Here is a 22,787-nt window from a genome sequence, read left to right as displayed (position 1 = left end):
CGGTCCGGTCTGTAGTGGGCGGGGACAAGTTGTGGTGGGCGGGGACAAGCTGTGGTGTGCTGGGACGGGCTGTGGTGGGCTGGGACGGGCTGTGGTGGGCTGGGATGGGCTGTGGTGGGCTGGGACAGGCTCTGGTGGGCCGGTACGTGCTGTGGTAGGCTGTGGTGTGCTGGGATGGACTGTGGTGGGCTGAGACGGGCTGTGGTGGGCTGGGACGGGCTGTGGTGGGCTGGGACGGGCTGTGGTGGGCTGGGACGGGCTGGGACGGGCTGTGGTGGTCTGGGACAAGCTGTGGTGGGCTCTGGTGGGATGGGACGGGCTGTCGTGGGCTTTGGTGGGCTGGGACTGGATGTGGTGGGCTGGGAAGGGCTGTGGTGGGCTGGGACAGGCTGGCACGGGCTGTGGTGGGCTGGTATTGGCTGGCACGAACTGGGACGGGCCGTGGTGGGCTGGGACGGGCCGTGGTGGGCTGGGACGGGCTGTGGTGGGCCGCGGTGGGCCGTTGTGGGCTGGGACGGGCCGTGGTGAACTGTGGTGAGCTGTGGTGTTTTGGGATGGGCTGTGGGGGGCTATGACGGGATGTGGTGAGCTGGGACGGGCTGTGGTGAGCTGGATCGGGCTGAGACGGGCTGTGGTGGGCCGGGACGGGCTGGGACGGGCTGTAGTGGGCTGTGGTGGGATGGGACGAGCTGTGGTGGTCTATGGTGGGATGGGACGGGCTGGGACGGGATGTGGTGGGCCGCAATGGACTGGGACAGGCTGGGACGGGCTGTGGTGGGCGGGGACGAGTTGTGGTGGGCTGGGACGGGCTGACATGGGCTGGGACGGGTTGGGACGCCTTGGACGGGTTGTGGTGGGCGGTGACGTGTTGTGGTGGGCGGGGACGGGCTTTGGTGGGCGGGGACGGGCTTTGGTGGGCTGTGGTGGGCTGGAACGGGCTTTGGTGGGCTGGGACGGGCTGTGGTGGGCTGGGACGAGCTGTGGTGGGCTGGGACGAGTTCTGGTGGGCTGGGACGGGCTGAGATGGGCTGGGACGGGCTGGGACGCCTTGGACGGGCTGTGGTGGACGGTGACGGGTTGTGGTGGGCGGTGACGGGTTGTGGTGGGCTGGGACGGGCTTGGGTGTGCTGTGGTGGGCGGGCACGGTCTGTGGTGGGCTGGAACAGGCTGTGGTGGGTTGGGATGGGCTGTGGTGGGCCGGGACCGGTCTTGGTTGGCTGGGACGGGCCGTGGTGGGCCGGGAAGGGCCGTAGTGTGTGGGGACAAGTTGTGGTGGGCAGGGACGGGCTGTGGTGGGCGGGGACGGGCTGTGGTGGGCGGGGATGGGCTGTGGTGGGCGGGGACGGGATTTGGTGGCCTGTGGTGGGCTGGGACGAGCTGTGGTGGGCTGGGACGGGCTGTGGTGGGCTGTGGTGGGCTGGGACGGACTGTGGTGTCCTGGGACGGGCTGTGGTGGGCCGGGACGGGCTGTGGTGGGCTGGGACAAGCTGTGGTGGGCTCTGGTGGGCTGGGACGGGCTGTGGTGGGGTGGGACGGGCTCTGGTGGGCTGGGACAAGCTGTGGTGGGCTGTGGTGGGCTGGGATGCGCTATGGTGGGCTGGGATGCGCTGTGGTGGGCTGGGACGCGCTGTGGTGGGCTGGGAAGGGCTGGGACGGGCTGTGGTGGGCTGGGACGGGCTGTGGTTGGCTGGGATGGGCTGTGGTGGGCTGGGACTGGCTCTGGTGGGCCGGGACGTGCTGTGGTAGGCTGTGGTGTGCTGGGATGGGCTGTGGTGGGCTGGGACGAGCTGTGGTGGGCTGGGACGGGCTGTGGTGGGCTGGGACGGGCTGGGACGGGCTGGGACGGGCTGGGACGGGCTGTGGTGTGCTGGGATAGGCTGTGGTGGGCTGGGACGGACTGTGGTGGGCTGGGACAAGCTGTGGTGGGCTGTGGTGGGCTGAGACGGGCTGTGGAGGGCTGGGACGGGCTGTGGTGGTCTGGGACGGGCTGTGGTGGGCTGGGACGGGATGCGGTGGGCCGTGGTGGGCTGGGACAGGCTGTGGTGGGCTATGGCGTGCCGTGGTGTGCCGTGGTGAACTGTGGTGGGCTGTGGTAAGCCGTGGTGGGTTGTGGTGGGCCGTGGTGGGCTGTGGTCGGACGTGGTGGGCTGGGACAGGCTGTGGTGAGCAGGGAAGGGCTGTGGTGGGCTGGGACGGGCTGGGACGGGCTGTGTTGGGCGGGGACGGGCTTTGGTGTGCTCTGGTGGGCTGGGACGGGCTCTGGTGGGCTGGGACGGGCTGTGGTAAGCTGTAATGGGCTGTGGTGGGCTTGGACGGGCTGTGGTGGGTTGTGGTGAGCTGAGATGGGCTGGGACGGGCTGGGACAGGCTGTGGTGGGCTGTATCGGGCTATGGTGGGCTGGGACGGGCTCTGGTGGGCCGGGACGGGCTGTGGTGTGCTGAGACGGGCTCTGGTGGGCCAGGACGGGCTGTGGTGGGACGGGATGGGCTATGGTGGGCCGGGACAAGCTGTGGTAGGTTGGGACGGGCTGTGGTGGACTGGGACGGGCTCTGGTGGGCTGGAACATGCCGTGGTGGGCTGGGATGGGCTGTGGTGGGGTGTGGTGAGCTGAGACGGTCTGGGAGGGGCTGGAACGGGCTGGGCCGGCTCTGGGGGTCTGGGAGGGGCTGGGAAGGCCTGTGATGGGCTGGGAAGAGCTGGGACGGGCTGGGACGGGCAGTGGTGGGCTGGGACGGGCAGTGGTGGCCTGAGGTGGGCCGCGGTGGGCCGGGACGGACCATGGTGGGCCGGGATGGGCGGTGATGGGCCTGGACGGGCCGTGGTGGACTGTAGTGGGCTGGGACGGGCTTTGGTGGGCTATGACGTGCTGTTGTAGGCTGTGGTGTGCTGGGACGGGCTGTGGTGGGCTGGGACGGGCTGTGGTGGGCTGGGACGGGCTGTGGTGGGCTGGGACACGCTGTGCTATGCTGGGACGCGCTGTGGTGGGCTGGGACGGGCTGTGGTGGGCTGGGACGGGCTGTGGTGGGCTGGCACGCGCTGCGGTGGGCTGGGAAGGGCTGGGACGGGCTGTGGTGGGCCAGGACCAGCCTTGGTTGGCCGTGACGGGCCGTGGTGGGCCGGGCCGGGCTGTAGTGAGCGGGGACAAGTTGTGGTGGGCGGGGACAGGCTGTGGTGAGCAGGGAAGGGCTGTGGTGGCCTGGGACGGGCTGGGACGGGCTGTGGTGAGCGGGGACAGGCTGTGGTGGGTGGGGACGGGCTTTGGTGGGCTCTGGTGGGCTGGAACGGGGTCTGGTGGGCTGGGACGGGCTGTGGTAAGCTGTAATGGGCTGTGGTGGGCTTGGACGGGCTGTGGTGGGTTGTGGTGAGCTGAGACGGGCTGTGGTGGGCTGTATTGGGCTGTGGTGGGCTGTATTGGGCTGTGGCGGGCTGGGACGGGCTGTGGCAAGCTGGGACGCGCTGTGGTGGGCTGTGGTGGGCTGGGACGGGCTGTGGTGGTCTACGGTAGCCTGTGGTGTGCTGTATTGGGCTGTGGTGGGCTGTATTGGGCTGTGGTGGTCTGGGACGGGCTTTGGTGGGCTGTGGTGGGACGGGATGGGCTGTGGTGGGCTGGGACGGGCTGTGGTGTGCTGAGACGGGCTCTGGTGGGCCGTGACGGGCTGTGGTGGGCCGTGACGAGCTGTGGTGGGCCGGGACGGGCTGTGGTGGGCCGGGACGGGCTGTGGTGGGCCGGGACGGGCTGTGGTGGGCCGGGACGGGCTGTGGTGGGACGGGACGGGCTGTGGTGGGACGGGATGGGCTGTGGTGTGCCGGGACGGGCTGTGGTGGGCTGGGACGCGCTGTGGTGCACTGGGACGAATTGTGGTGGGCTGGGACGGGCTGTGGTGAGCCGTGGTGGACCGTTGTGGGCTGGGACGGGCCGTGGTGAACTGTGGTGGGTTGGGACGGGCTGTGGGGGGCTGGGTCGGGCTAAGACGGGCTGTGGTGGGCTGGGACGGGTCGCAGTGGGCTGGGACGGGCTGTGGCGGGCTGGGACGGGCTATGGTGGGCCGGGACAAGCTGTAGTAGGTTGGGACGGGCTCTGGTGGACTGGAACGGCCTCTGGTGGGCTGGAACAGGCCGTGGTGGGCTGGGATGGGCTGTGGTGGGGTGTGGTGAGCTGAGACGGTCTGGGAGGGGCTGAAACGGGCTGGGCCGGCTCTGGGGGTCTGGGAGGGGCTGGGAAGGCCTGTGGTGGGCTGGGACGAGCTGGGACGGGCTGGGACGGGCAGTGATGGGCTGGGACGGGCAGTGGTGGGCTGGGACGGGCAGTGGTGGGCTGGGACGAGCTGGGACGGGCTGGCACGGGCTGTGGTGGGCTGAGGTGGGCCGCGGTGGGCCGGGACGGACCATGGTGGGCCGGGACGGGCGGTGATGGGCCTGGACGGGCCGTGGTGGACCGTAGTGGGCTGGGACGGGCTTTGGTGGGCCGGGACGTGCTGTTGTAGGCTGCGGTGTGCTGGGACGGGCTAGTGGTGGGCTGGGACGGGCTGTGGTGGGCTGTGGTGGGCTGTGGTGTGCTGGGACGCGCTGTGGTGGGCTGGGAAGGGCTGGGACGGGCTGTGGTGGGCTGGGACGGGCCGTGGTGGGCTGGGACGGGCGGTGATGGGCCTGGACGGGCCGTGGTGGACCGTAGTGGGCTGGGACGGGCTTTGGTGGGCCGGGACGTGCTGTTGTAAGCTGTGGTGTGCTGGGACGGGCTGTGGTGGGCTTGGACGGGCTGTGGTGGGCTGGGACGGGCTGTGGTGGGCTGGGACGGGCTGTGGTGGGCTGGGACGCGCTGTGGTGGGCTGGGACGGGCTGTGGTGGGCTGGGACGCGCTGTGGTGGGCTGCGACGCGCTGTGGTGGGCTGCGACGCGCTGTGGTGGGCTGGGACGGGCTCTGGTGGGCCGGTACGTGCTGTGGTAGGCTGTGGTGTGCTGGGATGGGCTGTGGTGGGCTGGGACGGGCTGTGGTGGGCTGGGACGGGCTGTGGTGGGCTGTGGTGGGCTGGGACGGGCTGTGGTGGGCTGGGACGGGCTGTGGTGGGCTGGGACGGGCTGTGGTGGGCTGAGGTGGGCTGTGGAGGGCTGGGACGGGCTGTGGTGGGCTGGGACGGGCTGTGGTGGTCTGCGGTAGGCTGTGGTGTGCTGTAGTGTCCTGTGGTGGGCTGGGACGGGCTGTGGTGGGCTGGGACAAGCTGTGGTGGGCTGGGACGGGCTGTGGTGGGCCGTGTTTGGCTGTGGTGGGTTGTGATGGGCTGGGACAGGCTGTGGTGAGTTGAGACGGGCTGTGGTGTGCTGGGACACGATTTGGTGGGCTGGGCCGGGCTGTGGTGGGTTGGGATGGGCTCTGGTGCGCTGTGTTGGGTTGTGATGAGCTGAGACAGTCTGTGGTGGGTTGGGACGTGCTGTGGAGAGCTGTGGAGGGCTGTGGTGGGCTTGGACAGGCTGTGGTGGGTTGTGATCTGTCGTGGTGGGCCGTGGTGTGCTGGGACGGGCCGTGGTGGGCCGGGACGGGCCGTGGTGGGCCGGGACGGGCTATGGTAATCAGGGACGGGCCGTGGTGGGCTGGGACGGGCTGTGATGGGCTGGGACGAGCTGTGACGGGCTGGGACCGGCTGTGGTGGGCTGGGATGGGCTGTGGTGGGCTGGGACGGGCTGTGGTGGGCTGGGACGGGATGCGGTGGGCCGTGGTGGGCTGTGGTGGGCCGTGGTGGGCTGGGACAGGCTGTGGTGGGCTATGACGTGCCGTGGTGTGCCGTGGTGAACTGTGGTGGGCTGTGGTAAGCCGTGGTGGGTTGTGGTGGGCCGTGGTGGGCTGTGGTCGGACGTGGTGGGCTGGGACAAGCTGTGGTGGGCTGGGACGGGCCGTGGTGGGCCAGGACGGGCCGTGGTGGGCCAGGACTGGCCTTGGTTGGCCGTGACGGGCCGTGGTGGGCCGGGCCGGGCTGTAGTGGGCCGGGTCAAGTTGTGGTGGGCGGGGACAGGCTGTGGTGAGCAGGGAAGGGCTGTGGTGGCCTGGGACGGGCTGTGGTGAGCGGGGACGGGCTGTGTTGGGCGGGGATGGGCTTTGGTGGGCTCTGGTGGGCTGGAACGGGCTCTGCTGGGCTGGAACAGGATGGAAAGAGCTATAATGGGCTGTGGTGGGCTTGGACGGGTTGTGGTGGGTTGTGGTGAGCTGAGATGGGCTGTGGTGGGCTGGGACGGGCTGTGGTGGGCTGTATTGGGCTATGGTGGGCTGTGGTGGGCTGGGACGGGCTGTGGCGGGCTGGGACGGGCTGTGGTGGGCTGTGGTCGGACGGGACAGGCTGTGGTGGGCTGGGACGGGCTGTGGTGGTCTACGGTAGCCTGTGGTGTGCTGTAGTGGCCTGTGGTGGGCTGGGACGGGCTGTGGTGGGCTGGGACGGGCTGTGGTGGGCTGGGACGGGCTGCGGTGGGCTGGGACGGGCTGGGACGGGCTGTGGTGGGCTGGGACGGGCTGTGGTGGGCTGGGACGGGCTGTGGTGGGCTGAGGTGGGCTGTGGAGGGCTGGGACGGGCTGTGGTGGGCTGGGACGGGCTGTGGTGGTCTGCGGTAGGCTGTGGTGTGCTGTAGTGTCCTGTGGTGGGCTGGGACGGGCTGTGGTGGGCTGGGACAAGCTGTGGTGGGCTGGGACGGGCTGTGGTGGGCCGTGTTTGGCTGTGGTGGGTTGTGATGGGCTGGGACAGGCTGTGGTGAGTTGAGACGGGCTGTGGTGTGCTGGGACACGATTTGGTGGGCTGGGCCGGGCTGTGGTGGGTTGGGATGGGCTCTGGTGCGCTGTGTTGGGTTGTGATGAGCTGAGACAGTCTGTGGTGGGTTGGGACGTGCTGTGGAGAGCTGTGGAGGGCTGTGGTGGGCTTGGACAGGCTGTGGTGGGTTGTGATCTGTCGTGGTGGGCCGTGGTGTGCTGGGACGGGCCGTGGTGGGTAGGGACGGGCCGTGGTGGGCCGGGACGGGCTATGGTAATCAGGGACGGGCCGTGGTGGGCTGGGACGGGCTGTGATGGGCTGGGACGAGCTGTGACGGGCTGGGACCGGCTGTGGTGGGCTGGGATGGGCTGTGGTGGGCTGGGACGGGCTGTGGTGGGCTGGGACGGGATGCGGTGGGCCGTGGTGGGCTGTGGTGGGCCGTGGTGGGCTGGGACAGGCTGTGGTGGGCTATGACGTGCCGTGGTGTGCCGTGGTGAACTGTGGTGGGCTGTGGTAAGCCGTGGTGGGTTGTGGTGGGCCGTGGTGGGCTGTGGTCGGACGTGGTGGGCTGGGACAAGCTGTGGTGGGCTGGGACGGGCCGTGGTGGGCCAGGACGGGCCGTGGTGGGCCAGGACTGGCCTTGGTTGGCCGTGACGGGCCGTGGTGGGCCGGGCCGGGCTGTAGTGGGCCGGGTCAAGTTGTGGTGGGCGGGGACAGGCTGTGGTGAGCAGGGAAGGGCTGTGGTGGCCTGGGACGGGCTGTGGTGAGCGGGGACGGGCTGTGTTGGGCGGGGATGGGCTTTGATGGGCTCTGGTGGGCTGGAACGGGCTCTGCTGGGCTGGAACAGGATGGAAAGAGCTGTAATGGGCTGTGGTGGGCTTGGACGGGTTGTGGTGAGCTGAGATGGGCTGTGGTGGGCTGGGACGGGCTGTGGTGGGCTGTATTGGGCTATGGTGGGCTGTGGTGGGCTGGGACGGGCTGTGGCGGGCTGGGACGGGCTGTGGTGGGCTGTGGTGGGACGGGACAGGCTGTGGTGGGCTGGGACGGGCTGTGGTGGTCTACGGTAGCCTGTGGTGTGCTGTAGTGGCCTGTGGTGGGCTGGGACGGGCTGTGGTGGGCTGGGACGGGCTGTGGTAGGCTGTGGTGGGACGGAACGGTCTGTGGTGAGCCGGGACGGGCTGTGGTGTGCTGAGACGGGCTCTGGTGGGCCGGGACGGGCTGTGGTGTGCCGGGACGGGCTGTGGTAGGCTGTGACGGGCTGTGGTGGGCTGGGACGCGCTGTGGTGCACTGGGACGAATTGTGGTGGGCTGGCACGGGCTGTGGTGGGCCGTGGTGGGCCATTGTGGGCTGGGATGGGCCATGGTGAACTGTGGTAGGTTGGGACGGGCTGTGGGGGGCTGGGTCGGGCTAAGACGGGCTGTGGTGGGCTGGGATGGGCCGCAGTGGGCTGGGACGGGTTGTGGTGGGCTGGGACGGGCTATGGTGGGCCGGGACAAGCTGTGGTAGGTTGCGACGGGCTCTGGTGGACTGGGACGGGCTCTGGTGGGCTGGAACAGGCCGTGGTGGGCTGGGATGGGCTGTGGTGGGGTGTGGTGAGCTGAGACGGTCTGGGAGGGGCTGAAACGGGCTGGGCCGGCTCTGGGGGTCTGGGAGGGGCTGGGAAGGCCTGTGGTGGGCTGGGACGAGCTGGGACGGGCTGGGACGGGCTGTGGTGGGCTGGGACGGGCAGTGGTGGGCTGGGACGGGCAGTGGTGGGCTGAGGTGGGCCACAGTGGGCCGGGACGGACCATGGTGGGCCGGGACGGACCATGGTGGGCCGGGACGGGCCGTGGTGGACCGTAGTGGGCTGGGACGGGCTTTGGTGGGCCGGGACGTGCTGTTGTAGGCTGTGGTGGGCTGGGACGGGCTGTGGTGGGCTGGGACGGGCTGTGGTGGGCTGGGACGCGCTGTGGTGGGCTGGGACGTGCTGTGGTGGGCTGGGACGCGCTGTGGTGGGCTGGGACGCACTGTGGCGGGCTGGGACGGGCTGTGGTGGTCTAGGACGTGCTGTGGTGAGCGTGGACGCGCTGTGGTGGGCGTGGACGCGCTGTGGTGGTCTGGGACGGGCTGTGGTGAGTTGAGACGGGCTGTGGTGGGCTGGGACACGATGTGGTGGGCTGGGCCGGGCTGTGTTGGTTTGGGACGGGCTGTAGTGCGCTGTGTTGGGTTGTGATGAGCTGAGACAGTCTGTGGTGGGTTGGGGCGGGCTGTGGAGGGCTGTGGAGGGCTGTGGTGGGCTGTGGCAGGCTGTGGTGGGTTGAGATCTGTCGTGGTGGGCCGTGGTGGGCTGGGACGGGCCGTGGTGTGCTGGGATGGGCCGTGGTGGGCTGGGATGGGCCGTGGTGGGCCGGGACGGGCCGTGGTGGGCCGGGACGGGCAGTGGTGGGACGGGACGGTCCGTGGTAATCAGGGACGGGCCGTGGTGGGCTGGGACGGGCTGTGGTGGGCTGGGACCAGCTGTGATGGGCTGGGATGAGCTGTGACGGGCTGGGACGGGCTGTGGTGGGCTGGGACGGGCTGTGGTGGGCTGTGGTGGTCTGGGACGGGCTGGGACGGGCTGTGGTGGGCTGTGGTGGGTTCTGCTGAGCTTGAGACGGGCTGTGGTGGGCTGGAACGAGCTGGGATGGGTTGTGGTGGGCTGGTACGGGCTGTGGTGGGATGGGACGGGCTGTGGTGGGCGGGGACGGGCTGTGGTGGTCTGGAACGGTCTGTGGTGGGCTGGGACGGTCTGTGGTGGGCTGGGACGGTCTGTGGTGGGCTGGGACGGTCTGTGGTGGGCTGGGACGGGCTGTGACGGGCTGGGACGGGCTGTAGTGTGCTGGGACGGGCTGTGCTGGTCTGTGGTGGGCTGGGACGGGCGGGGACGGGCTGTGGTTGGCTGGGACGGGCTGGGATGGGCTGGCACGGGCTGGGACAGGCTGTGTTGGGCTAGGGACTGGCTGTGGTGTGCTGGGACGGGCTGTGGTTCGCTGGGACGGGCCATGGTAATCCGGGACGGGCTCTGGTAGGCCGGGACGGGCTGTGGTGGGCTGTGGTGAGTTGGGACGGGCTGTGGTCGACTGTGGTGGGCTGGGATGGGCTGCGGTGGGCTGGGACGGGATGTGGTGGACAGGGACGGGCTGTGGTGGGTGGGGACGTGCTGTGGTGGGCTTGGACGGGCTGGGACAGGCTGGGACGGTCTGTAGTGGGCTGTGGTGGGCTGGCAAGGTCTGGGACGGGATGTGGTGAGCTGGGACGGGCTGTGGGCTGGGACGGGCCGGGACGGGCCGTGGTGGGCCGGGACGGGCTGTGGTAAGCCAGGATGGGCTCTGGTGGGCCGGGACAGGCTGTGGTGGGCTGTGGTGGGTTGGGACTGGCTGTGGTGGGCTGTGGTGGGCTGGGACCGGCTGCGGTGGGCTGTGGTGGGCTGGAATGGGCTGGGACGGGCTGTGGTGGGTGTGGTGGCCTGGGACGCGCTGTGGTGAGCTCAGACGGGCTGTGGTGGGCTGGGATTTGCTGGGACGGCTGGAAGGGGCTGTGGTGGGCTGGGACGGTCTGCGGTTGGCTGGGACGGTCTGCGGTGGGCTGGGACGGGCTGTGGTGGGCTGGGACGGGCTGTGGTGGGTTGTGGTGGGCTGTTGTGGGCTGGGACGGGCTGTGGGGGGCTGGGTCGGGCTAAGACGGGCTGTGGTGGGCTGGGGCGGGCTGTGGTGGGATGTGGTGAGCTGGGACAGGCTGGGACGGGCTGGGATTGGCTGCGGTGGGCTGGGACGAGCTGCGGTGGGCTGGGACGGGCCGCGGTGGGCTGGGACGGGCCGCGGTGGGCTGGGACGGGCCGCGGTGGGCTGGGACGGGCCGTGGTGTGCCGGGACGGGCCGTGGTGGGCCGGGACGGGCCGTGGTGGGCCGGGACGGGCCGTGGTGGGCCGGGACAAGCCGTGGTGGGCCGGGACGGGCTGTGTTTGGCTGGGACGGGCCGTGGTGGGCCGGGCCGGGCCGTGGTGGGCCAGGACGGGCCATGGTGGGCTGGGACGGGCCGTGGCGGGCTGGGACGGGTTGTGGAGGACTGGGACGAACTGTGGTGGTCTGTGGTGGGCTCGGACGGGCCGTGGTGGGCTGGGACGGGCTGGGACGAGCTGTGCCGGGCTGGGACTGGCTGTGGTGGGCTGCGGTAGGCTGTGGTGTGCTGTAGTGGTCTGTGATGGGCTGGGACGGCCTGTGGTGGGCTGGGATGGGCTGTTGTGGGCTGGGACGGGCTGTCGTGGGCTGGGACGGGCTGCCGTGGGCTGTGGGGGCCTGGGACATGCTGTGGTGGGCTGGGAAGGGCTGGGACAAGCTGTGACGGACTGGGACGAGCTGTGACGGGCTGTGGTGTGCTGTAGTGGCCTGTGGTGTGCTGTAGTGGCCTGTGGTGGGCTGGGACAAACTGTGGTGGGCTATGGTGGGCTGGGATGAGCTGGGACAGGCTGGGACGTGTTGTGGTGGGCTGTGGTGGGCTGGGACGGGCTGTGGTGCGCTGGGATGGGCTGTAGTGGGCTGTGGTGTGCTGTGGAGGGCTGGGACGGGCTGTGATGTGCCGTGGTGGGCTGGGACGGGCCGTGGTGGGCTGGGATGGGCTAGGACGGGCTGTGGTGGGCTGGGACGGGCTGGGACTGGCTGTGGTTGGCTGTGGTGGGCTGGGACGCGCTTTGGTGGGCTGCGACAAGCTGGGACGGGCCATGGTGGGATGGCACGGGCTGTGGTGGGCTGGGACGGGCTGTGGTGGGCTGGTACGGGCTGTGGCGGGCTGGAGCGGGCTGTGGTGGGTTGTGGTGAGCTGGGACGGGCTGACACGGGCTGTGGTGGGCTGTGGTAAGCTGGGACGGGTTGTGGTGGGCTGGGATGGGCTGGGACTTTCTGTGGTGAGCTGCGACGGTCTGTGGTGGGCTGGAACGGGCTGTGGTGGGCTGGGAAAGGCTGTGGTGGGCCGGGACGGGCCGTGGTGGGCCGGGACGGGCCGTGGTGGGCCGGGACGGGGCGTAGTGGGCCGGGACGGGCCGTGGTGGGCCGGGACGGGCCATGGTGGGCTGGGACGGGCCGTGGCGGTTTGGGACGGGTTGTGGCGGGCTGGGACAAACTGTGGTGGTCTGTTGTGGGCTGGGACGGGCCGTGGTGGGCTGGGACGGGCTGGGACGAGCTGTGACGGGCTGGGACGAGCTGTGACGGGCTGGGACGGGCTGTGGTGGGCTGCGGTAGGCTGTGGTGTGCTGTAGTGGTCTGTGGTGGGCTGGGACGGGCTGTCGTGGGATGGGACGGGCTGTCGTGGGCTGGGACGGGCTGTCGTGGGCTGTGGGGGCCTGGGACATGCTGTGGTGGGCTGGGAAGGGCTGGGACGAGCTGTGACGGGCTGGGGCGAGCTGTGATGGGCTGGGACGGGCTGCGGTGGGCTGGGACATGCTGGGACGGGCTGTGGTAGGCTGAGACAGGCTGGTACGTGCTGTGGTGAGCGGAGACGGGCTGTGGTGGGCTTGGACGGGCCGTGGTGGGCTAGGACGGACTGGTACTTGATGTGGTGGGCTGGTACGGGCTGTGGTGGTCTGGGACAAGCTGGGACTGGCTGTTGTGGGCTGGGACGGGCTGTGACGGGCTGTCGTGGGCTGGGATGGGCTGGGATGGTCTGGGACGGGCTGTAGTGGGCTGTGGTGGTTTGTGGTGAGCTGTGGTGGGCTGGGATTGTCTTTGGTGGGCGGGGAGAGATTTTGCTGGGCGGGGACAGGCTGTGGTGGGCGGAGACGGGCTGTGGTGGGCTGTGGTGGGCTGGGACAGGCTGTGGTGGGCTGTGGTGGGCTGGGACGGGCTGTGGTGGGTAGGCACGGGCTGTGGTGGGCTGGGACGGGTTGGCACGGGCTGGGACGGGCTGTGACGGGCTGTGGTGGGCTGGGACGGGCTGTGGTGGGCTAGGACGGGCTGTGGTGTGCTGGGACAAGTTGTGGTGGGTTGTGGTTCACCGTGGTGGGCCGGACAGGGCTGTGGTGGGCCGGGACGGGCTGTGGTGGGCTGGGAAGGCCTGGGACAGGCTGGGACGAGCTGTGCTGGGCGGGGACGGGCTCTTCTGCGCGGGGACGGGCTCTGCTGGGCGGGGACGGGCTGTGGTGGGTTGTGGTGAGCTGGGACGGTCTGGGACGGGCTGACACGGGCTGTGGTGGGCTGGGATGGACAGGTACAACCTGTGGAGGGCTTGGACGTGTTGTGGTGGGCTGGGACTGGCTCTGGTTGGCTGGGACGGGCTGTGGTGGGCTGTGGTGGGCTGGGATGGATAGGTACGTCCTGTGGTGGGCTTGGACGGGTTGTGGTGGGCTGGGACGGGCTGTGGTGGGCTGTGGTGGGCTGGGATGGACAGGCACGAGCTGTGGTGGGCTTGGACTGACTATGGTGGGCTGTGGTGGGCTGGGACGGGCTGCGGTTCGCTGGGACAGGCCGTGGTGTGCTGGGACGGGCCGTGGTGAATTGGGACGGGCTGTGGTGGGCTGGGACGGGCTGTGGTGGGCTGAGGTGGGCTGGGACGGGCCTTGGTAGGCTGGGACGGGCCGTGGTGGGCTGGGACGGGCCGTGGTGGGCTGGGACAGGCTGTGGTGGGCCGTAATGGGCTGTGGTCGGCCGTGTTGGGACGGGACGAGCTGTGGTGAGCCGGGACGGTCTGTGGTGGGCTGGGACGGGCTGTGACGGGCTGTGGTGGGCTGGGACGGGCTGCGCTGGGCTGGGACGGGCTGCGCTGGGCTGGGACGGGGTGCGGTGGGCTGGGACGGGCTGCGGTGGGCTGAGACAGGCTGGTACGTGCTGTGGTGAGCAGAGACGGGCCGTGGTGTGCTGGGACAAGCCGTGGTGGGCTAGGACGGACTGGTACTTGATGTGGTGGGCTGGTACGGGCTGTGGTGAGCCAGGACGGGCTGTGGTGGGCTGGGACGGGCTGGGACGGGTTGCGGTGGGCTGGGACGGGCTGCGCTGGGCTGGGACGGGCTGCGCTGGGCTGTGACGGGCTGCGCTGGGCTGGGACGGGCTGCAGTGGGCTGGGACGGGCTGCGCTGGGCTGGGACGGGCTGCGCTGGGCTGGGATAGGCTGTGGTGGGCTGGGACGGGCTGTGGTGGGCTGGGACGGGCTGCGGTGTGCGGGGAAGGGCTGTGGTAGGCTGAGACAGGCTGGTACGTGCTGTGGTGAGTGGAGACAGGCTGTGGTGCGCTGGGACGGGCCGTGGTGGTCTGGGACGGGCCGTGGTGCGCTGGGACGGACTGGTACTTGATGTGGTGGGCTGGTACGGGCTGTGGTGGGCTGGGACGGGCTCTGGTGGTCTGGGACAAGCTGGGACAGGCTGTGGTGGGCTGTGGTGGGCTGGGACGGGCCCTGTTGGGCTGTGGTGGGCTGTGGTGGGCTGGGATGGGACGTGGTGAACTGTGGTGGGCTGTGGTGGGCAGTGGTGGGCTGGGACGGGCCGTGTTGGGCTGTGGTGGGGCGTGGTGGGTTCTGGTGAGCTTGATTCGGGCTGTGGTGGGCTGGGACGGGCTGGGACAAGCTGTGGTGGGCTGGGACGGGCTGTGGTGGGCTGTGGTGGGCTGGGACGGGCTGGGACTGGCTGCGGTGGGCTGGGACGGGCTGTGGTAGGCTGGGACGGGCTGGGACGGGTTGTGGTGGGCTGGGACGGGCTATGGTGGGTTGTGGTGGTCTGGGACGGGTTGTGGTGGGCTGGGACGGGCTGTGGTGGGCTGGGACGGGTTGTGGTGGGCTGGGATGGGCTGTGATAAGCTGTAACCGGCTGTGGTGGGCTGTGGTGGTCTGGGACGGGCCGTGGTGTGCTGGGACGGGCTGTGGTGGGCTTCTATTGGCTTGTACTTTATATGGTGGGCTGGGACGGGCTGTGACGGGCTCTGGTGGGCTGGGACGGGCTGTGGTGGGCTGGGACGGGCTGTGGTGGCCTGTGGTGGGCTGGGACGGGATGTGGTGGTCTGGGATGGGCTGGGACGGGCTGTGGTGGGCTGAGACGGGCCGTGTTGTGCTGTGGTGGGGCGTGGTGGGTTCTGGTGAGCTTGAGTCGGGCTGTGGTGGGCTGGGACGGGCTGGGACAAGCTGTGGTGGGCTGGGACGGGCTGTGGTGGGCTGTGGTGAGCTGGGACGGGCTGTGGTGGGCGGGGACGGGCTGTGGTGGGCGGGGACGGGCTGTGGTGGGCGGGGACGGGCTGTGGTTGGCGGGACGGGCTGTGGTGGGCTAGGCCTGGCTGGGACGGGCTGGGACGGGCTATGGTGGGTTGTGGTGAGCTTGGACGGGCTATGGTGGGCTGGGACAAGCTGTGGTGGGCTGGGACGAGCTGGGACGTGCTGTGATGGGCTGTGGTGGGTTGGGACAGGCTGGGATGCACTGTGGTGGGCTGTGGTGGGCTGTGGTGGGCTGTGGTCGGCGGGGACGAGCTGTGGTGGGCAGGGACGTGCTGTGGTGGGCTTGGACGGGCTGTGGTGGGCTGGGACGGGCTGTGGTCAGCCGTGGTGGGCTGGGACGGGCCGTTGTGGCTCCGGACGGGCTCTGGTGGGTTGGGACGGGCTGTGGTGGGCTGTGGTGGGCTGTGGCGGTCTTTGTTTGGCTAGGACGGGCTAGGAAGGATTGGGACGGTCTGGGACGTGCTGTGGTGGGCTGTGGTGGGCTGTGGCTGGCTGGGGTGGGCTGGGACGGGCTGTGGTGGGCTGTGGCTGGCTGGGACGGGCTGTGATGTGCTGGGACAAGCTGTGGTGGGCTGGGACGGTCTGTGGTGGTCTGGGATGGGCTGTGGTGGGCTGGGACAGGCCGTGGTGAACTGGGACGGGCCGTGGTGGGCTGCGGTGGTCCGTGGTGGGCTGGGAAGGGCCGTGGTGAACTGTGATGGGCTGTGGTGGGCCGTGGTGGCCTGGCACGGGCTGTGGTCAGCCGTGGTGGGCTGGCACGGGCTGTGGTGGGCTGGGACGAGCTGTGGTGGGCTGGGACAGGCTGTGATGTGCTGGGACGGGCTGTGGTGGGCCGTGGTGGGCCGGGACCGGCCGTGGTGGGCTGGGACGGGCTCTGGTGGGCTGTGGTGGGCTGGCAGCGGCTGTAGTGGGCTGGGACAGGCTGTGGTCAGCCATGGTGGGCTGGGACGGGCCGTGGTGGCTCGGGGCGGGCTCTGGTGGGCCGGGACGGGCTCTGGTGGGCTGTGGTGGGCTGTGGTGGGCTGTGCCGGGCTGTGGTGGGCTAGGACGGGCTGGGAAGGGCTGGGACAGGCTGGGACGGTCTGTGGTGGGCCTTGCCGGGCTGTGGTGGGCTGTGCCGAGCTGGGACGGGCTATGCCGGGCTAGGACGGGCTGTGCCAGGCTGTGGTGGGCTGTGACGGGCTGTTGTGGGCCGGGACGGGCTGTGGTGGGCCGGGACGGCCTGTGGTGGGCTGGGACGAGTTGTGGTGGGCCGGGACGGGCTGTGGTGGGCTGTGGTGGGTTATGGTGAGCTTAGACGGGCTGTGGTGGGTTGGGACGGTCTGTGGTGGGTTGTGGTGGGCTGGGACGGGCTGTGGTGGACCGGGACGGGCTGTGGTGGGCTGTGACAGGCTGTGGTGGGCTGGGTCGGGCTGTGGCAGGCTGGGATGGGCTTTGGCGGGCCGGGACAGTCTGTGGCGGGCTGTGGCGGGCCGTCGTTGGCCGTGGTGGGCTGTAGTGGGCCGTGGTGAGCCGTGGTGGGCTGTGGTAGGCTGGGACGGGCTGTGGTGACCTGGGACGGGCTGTGGTGGGCTGTGGAGGGCTGGGACGGGCTGTGGAGGGCTGGGACGGGCTGTGGTGGGCTCGACGGGCTGTGGTTGGCTGGGACCGTCTGTTTTGGGCTGGGATGGCCTGCGGTGGCCTGTGGTGGGCTGTGGTGGGCTGGGACGGGCTGTGGTGGGCTGGGACAGGCTGGGACGGGCTGGGACGGGCAGTGGTGGGTTGGGACGGGCAGTGGTGGGCTGGGACAGGCTGTGGTGGGCTGGGACGGGCTGTGGTGGGTTAGGACGGGCTGGGACGGGCTGGGACGGGCTGGGACGGGCAGTGGTGGGTTGGGACGGGCAGTGGTGGGCTGGGACAGGCTGTGGTGGGCTGGGACGGGCTGTGGTGGGCTGGGACGGTCTGTGGTGGGCTGTGGTGGGCTGTGATGGGCTGTGGTGGGCTCTGGTGGGCTCTGGTGGGCTCTGGTGGGCTGGGACGGGCTGTCGTCAGCTGGGACGGGCTGGTACTTGCTGTGGTGGGCTGTTACGGGCTGTGGTGTGCTGTGAGAGGCTGTGGTGGTCTGGGACGAGCTGGGACGGGCTGTGGTGGGCTGGGACGGGCTGTGGTGGGCTGGGACGGGCTGTGCTGGGCTGGGACGGGCTGTGGTGGGCTGGGACGGGCTGTGGTGGGCCGTATTGGGCTGTGGTGGGCAGGGACGGGCTGTAGTGGTCTGTGACAAGCTCTTGTGGACTGTGGTGGGCTGGGACGAGCTGTGGTGGGCTCTGGTGGTCTCTGGTGGGCTGGGAAGGGCTGTCGTGGGCTGGGACGGGCTGGGACGGGCCGTGGTGGGCTGGGACGGGCCGTGGTGGGCTGGGACGGCCGTGGTGGGCTGGGACGGGTTGGGATAGGCTGCGGTGGGCCGTGGTGGGCTGGGATAGGCTCTGGTGAGCTGAGACGGTCTCTGGAGGGCTGTGGTGGGCTAGGACGGCTTGTGGTGGGCTGGGACGGGCTGTGGTGGGCTGTGGTGGGCTTTCGTGGGCCGTGGTGTGCTGGGACGGGCTGTGGTGGGCTGGGACGGGCTGCGGTGGGTTGTGGAGAGCTGGGACGGGCTGTGGTGGGCTGTGGTGGGCTGCGACGGGCTCTGGGGGTCTGGGACAGGCTTGGACGAGCTGGGACAGGCTGGGACGGGCTGTGGTGGGCTGAGACGGGCTGGGAGGGGCTGGGACGGGCTGTGGTGGGCTGGGACGGTCTGTGGTGGGCTGTGGTAAGTTGAGACGGGCCGTGGTGGGCTGGGAGGGGCTGGTACTTGCTGTGGTGGGCTGTTACGGGCTGTGGTGGGCTGTGGTGGTCTGGGACGAGCTGGGACGGGCTGTGGTGGGCTGGGACGGGCTGTGGTGGGCTGGGACGGGCTGTGGTGGGCTGGGACGGGCTGTGGTGGGCTGTAGTGGGCTGTGGTGGGCTGGGACGGGCTGTGGTGGGCTGGGACGGGCTGTCGTGGGCTGGGACTGGCTGGGACGGGCCGTGGTGGGCTGGGACGGGCCGTGGTGGGCTGGGACGGGCCGTGGTGGGCTGGGACGGGTTGGGATAGGCTGCGGTGGGCCGTGGTGTGCTGTGGTGGGCCGTGGTGGGCTGGGATAGGCTGTGGTGAGCTGAGACGGGCTCTGGAGGTCTGTGATGGGCTAGGACGGCTTGTGGTGGGCTGGGACTGGCTGTGGTGGGCTGTGGTGGGCTTTCGTGGGCCGTGGTGGGCTGGGACGGGCTCTGGGGGTCTGGGACAGGCTTGGACGAGCTGGGACAGGCTGGGACAGGCTGTGGTTGGCTGACACGGGCTGGGAGGGGCTGTGACGGTCTGTGGTGGGCTGTGGTAAGCTGGGACGGGCTGTGGCGGGCTGTGATGGGCTGTGGTGGGCTGTGGTGTGCTGGGACGGGCTGTGGTGCGCCGTGTTTGTCTGGGACGAGCTGTGGTGGGCCATGGCGGGCCGTGGTGGGCTGGGACGGGCCGTGGTTTGCCGTGGTGGGCTGAAACAGGCTGTGGTGACCTGTGGTGGGCTTTGGTGACCGGTGGTGGGCTGTGGTGGGCTAGGACGGGCTGCGGTGGGCTGGGACGGGTTTCGGTGGGCTAGGACGGGCTGCGGTGGGCTGGGACGGGCTGCGGTGGGGTGGGATAAGCTGTGTTGGGCTGCGACGGGCTGTGGTAGGCTGGGATGAGCTGTGGAGGGTTGGGACGGGCTGTGGAGGGTTGTGGAGGGCTGTGCTGGGCTTGGACAGGCTGTGGTGGGCTGAGATGGGCCGTGGTGGTCCGTGGTGGGCTGGGACGGGCCGTGCTGGGCTAGGACGGGCTGTGGTGAACTGTGGTGGGCTGTGATGGGCCGTGGTGGGCTGGGACAGGCCGTGGTGGGGTGCGACGGGCCGTGGTGGGCTGCGACGGGCCGTGGTGGGCTGGGACGGGCCGTGGTGGGCTGGGACGGGCTGTGGTGGGCTGGGACAAGCTGTGGTGGGCTCTGGTGGGCTGGGACGAGCTGTGGTGGGCTCTGGTGGGCTCTGGTGGGCTGGGACGGGCTGTGGTGGGCTGGGACGGGCTCTGGTGGGCTGGGACGGGCTGTCGTGGGCTGGGACGGGCTGGGACGGGCCGTGGTGGGCTGGGACGGGCCGTGGTGGGCTGGGACGGGTTGGGATAGGCTGCGGTGGGCCGTGGTGTGCTGTGGTGGGCCGTGGTAGGCTGGGATAGGCTGTGGTGAGCTGAGACGGGCTCTGGAGGTCTGTGGTGGGCTAGGATGGCTTAGTGGTGGGCTGGGACGGGCTGTGGTGGGCTGTGGTGGGCTGAAACAGGCTGTGGTGACCTGAGGTGGGCTGTGGTGACCGGTGGTGGGCTGTGGTGGGCTGGGACGGGCTGTGGTGGGCTGGGACGGGCTGCGGTGTGTTGTGGAGAGCTGGGACGGGCTGTGACGGGCAGTGGTGGGCCGGGACGGGCCGTGGTGGGCTGTGGTGCGCCGTGTTTATCTGGGACGAGCTGTGGTGGGCCGTGGTGGGCTGGGACGGGCCGTGGTTTGCCGTGGTGGGCTGAAACAGGCTGTGGTGACCTGTGGTGGGCTGTGGTGACCGGTGGTGGGCTGTGGTGACCTGTGGTGGGCTGTGGTGGGCTGGGACGGGTTGCAGTGGGCTGGGACGGGTTTCGGTGGGCTGGGATAAGCTGTGTTGGGCTGCGACGGGCTGTGGTAGGCTGGGATGAGCTGTGGAGGGTTGGGACGGGCTGTGGAGGGTTGTGGAGGGCTGTGCTGGGCTTGGACAGGCTGTGGTGGGCTGAGATGGGCCGTGGTGGTCCGTGGTGGGCTGGGACGGGCCGTGCTGGGCTAGGACGGGCTGTGGTGAACTGTGGTGGGCTGTGATGGGCCGTGGTGGGCTGGGATGGGCCGTGGTGGGCTGCGACGGGCCGTGGTGGGCTGGGACGGGCCGTGGTGGGCTGGGACAGGCCGTGGTGGGCTGTGGTGGACTGGGAAGGGCCGTGGTGGGCCGTGGTGTGCTCTGGTGGGCCATGGTTGACCGTGGTTGGCCGTGGTGGGCCGGGACAGGCCGTGGTTAGCCGTGGTGGGCTGAAACAGGCTGGGACGGGCTGTGGTGGGCTGGGACGGGCTCTGGTGGGCTGGGACGGGCTCTGGTGGGCTGGGACGGGCTGTGGTGGGCTGTGGTGGGCTGGGACGGGCCGTGGTGGGCCGGGACGGGCTGGTACTTGCTGTGGTGGGCTGTTACGGGCTGTGGTGTGCTGTGAGAGGCTGTGGTGGTCTGGGACGGGCTGTGGTGGGCTGGGACGGTCTGTGGTGGGCTGGGACGGGCTGTGGTGGGCCGTAGTGGGCTGTGGTGGGCTTGGACGGGCTGTGGTGGTCTGTGACAAGCTCTTGTGGGCTGTGGTGGGCTGGGACGAGCTGTGGTGGGCTCTGGTGGGCTGGGACGGACTGTCGTGGCCTGGGATGGGCTGTCGTGGGCTGGGACGGGCTGGGACGGGCCGTGGTGGGCTGGGACGGGCAGTGGTGGGCTGGGACGGGCCGTGGTGGGCTGGGATGGTCTTTGGTGGGCTGGGACGGTCTGTGGTGGGCTGTGGTAAGCTGGGACGGGCTGTGGTGGGCTGGGACGGTCTGTGGTGGGCTGTGGTAAGCTGGGACGGGCAGTGGTGGGCTGGGACGGGCCGTGGTGGGCTGTGGTGCGCCGTGTTTATCTGGGACGAGCTGTGGTGGGCCGTGGTGGGCTGGGACGGGCCGTGGTTTGCCGTGGTGGGCTGAAACAGGCTGTGGTGACCTGTGGTGGGCTGTGGTGACCGGTGGTGGGCTGTGGTGACCTGTGGTGGGCTGTGGTGGGCTGGGACGGGTTGCAGTGGGCTGGGACGGGTTTCGGTGGGCTGGGATAAGCTGTGTTGGGCTGCGACGGGCTGTGGTAGGCTGGGATGAGCTGTGGAGGGTTGGGACGGGCTGTGGAGGGTTGTGGAGGGCTGTGCTGGGCTTGGACAGGCTGTGGTGGGCTGAGATGGGCCGTGGTGGTCCGTGGTGGGCTGGGACGGGCCGTGCTGGGCTAGGACGGGCTGTGGTGAACTGTGGTGGGCTGTGATGGGCCGTGGTGGGCTGGGATGGGCCGTGCTGGGCTAGGACGGGCTGTGGTGAACTGTGGTGGGCTGTGATGGGCCGTGGTGGGCTGGGACGGGCCGTGGTGGGGTGCGACGGGCCGTGGTGGGCTGCGACGGTCTGTGGTGGGCTGGGACGGGCCGTGGTGGGCTGGGACAGGCTGTGGTGGGCTGTGGTGGACTGGGAAGGGCCGTGGTGGGCCGTGGTGTGCTCTGGTGGGCCATGGTGGACCGTGGTTGGCCGTGGTGGGCCGGGACAGGCCGTGGTTAGCCGTGCTGGGCTGAAACAGGCTGGGACGGGCTCTGGTGGGCTGGGACGGGCTGTGGTGGGCTGGGACGGGCCGTGGTGGGCTGGGACGGGCTGTGGTGGGCTGTGGTGGGCTGGGACGGGCTGTGGTCGTCTGGGACGGGTTGTGGTGAGCTGAGACGGGCCGTGGTGGGCTGGGACGGGCTGGTACTTGCTGTGGTGGGCTGTTACGGGCTGTGGTGTGCTGTGAGAGGCTGTGGTGGTCTGGGACGGGCTGTGGTGGGCTGGGACGGTCTGTGGTGAGCTGTGGTGGGCTGGGACGGGCTGTGGTGGGCTGTGGTGGGCTGGGACAGGCTGTGGTGGGCTGGGACGGGCTGCGGTGTGTTGTGGAGAGCTGGGACGGGCTGTGACGGGCTGTGGTGGGCCGGGATGGGCTGTGGTGGGCTGTGGTGCGCCGTGTTTATCTGGGACGAGCTGTGGTGGGCCGTGGTGGGCTGAGACGGGCCGTGGTTTGCCGTGGTGGGCTGAAACAGGCTGTGGTGACCTGTGTTGGGCTGTGGTGACCGGTGGTGGGCTGTGGTGACCTGTGGTGGGCTGTGGTGGGCTGGGACGGGTTGCAGTGGGCTGGGACGGGTTTCGGTGGGCTGGGATAAGCTGTGTTGGGCTGCGACGGGCTGTGGTAGGCTGGGATGAGCTGTGGAGGGTTGGGACGGGCTGTGGAGGGTTGTGGAGGGCTGTGCTGGGCTTGGACAGGCTGTGGTGGGCTGAGATGGGCCGTGGTGGTCCGTGGTGGGCTGGGACGGGCCGTGCTGGGCTAGGACGGGCTGTGGTGAACTGTGGTGGGCTGTGATGGGCCGTGGTGGGCTGGGATGGGCCGTGGTGGGCTGGGACGGGCCGTGGTGGGCTGCGACGGGCCGTGGTGGGCTGGGTCAGGCCGTGGTGGGCTGGGACAGGCCGTGGTGGGCTGTGGTGGACTGGGAAGGGCCGTGGTGGGCCGTGGTGTGCTCTGGTGGGCCATGGTGGACCGTGGTTGGCCGTGGTGGGCCGGGACAGGCCGTGGTTAGCCGTGGTGGGCTGAAACAGGCTGGGACGGGCTGTGGTGGGCTGGGACGGGCCGTGGTGGGCTGGGACGGGCTGTGGTGGGTTGTGGTGGGCTGGGACGGGCTGTGGTGGTCTGGGACGGGCCGTAGTGGGCTGGGAAGGGCTGGTACTTGCTGTGGTGGGCTGTTACGGGCTGTGGTGTGCTGTGAGAGGCTGTGGTGGGCTGGGACGGGCTGTGGTGGGCTGGGACGGGCTGTGGTGGGCCGTAGTGGGCTGTGGTGGGCTTGGACGGGCTGTGGTGGTCTGTGACATGCTCTTCTGGGCTGTGGTGGGCTGGGACGAGCTGTGGTGGGCTCTGGTGGGCTCTGGTGGGTTGGGACGGACTGTCGTGGGCTGGGACGAGCTGTCGTGGGCTGGGACGGGCTGGGACGGGCTGTG

Source organism: Falco cherrug, chromosome 21 (genome assembly GCF_023634085.1).
Source record: "Falco cherrug isolate bFalChe1 chromosome 21, bFalChe1.pri, whole genome shotgun sequence".
NCBI lineage: Eukaryota > Metazoa > Chordata > Aves > Falconiformes > Falconidae > Falco > Falco cherrug.
Note: the sequence above shows the minus strand (reverse complement) of the source record.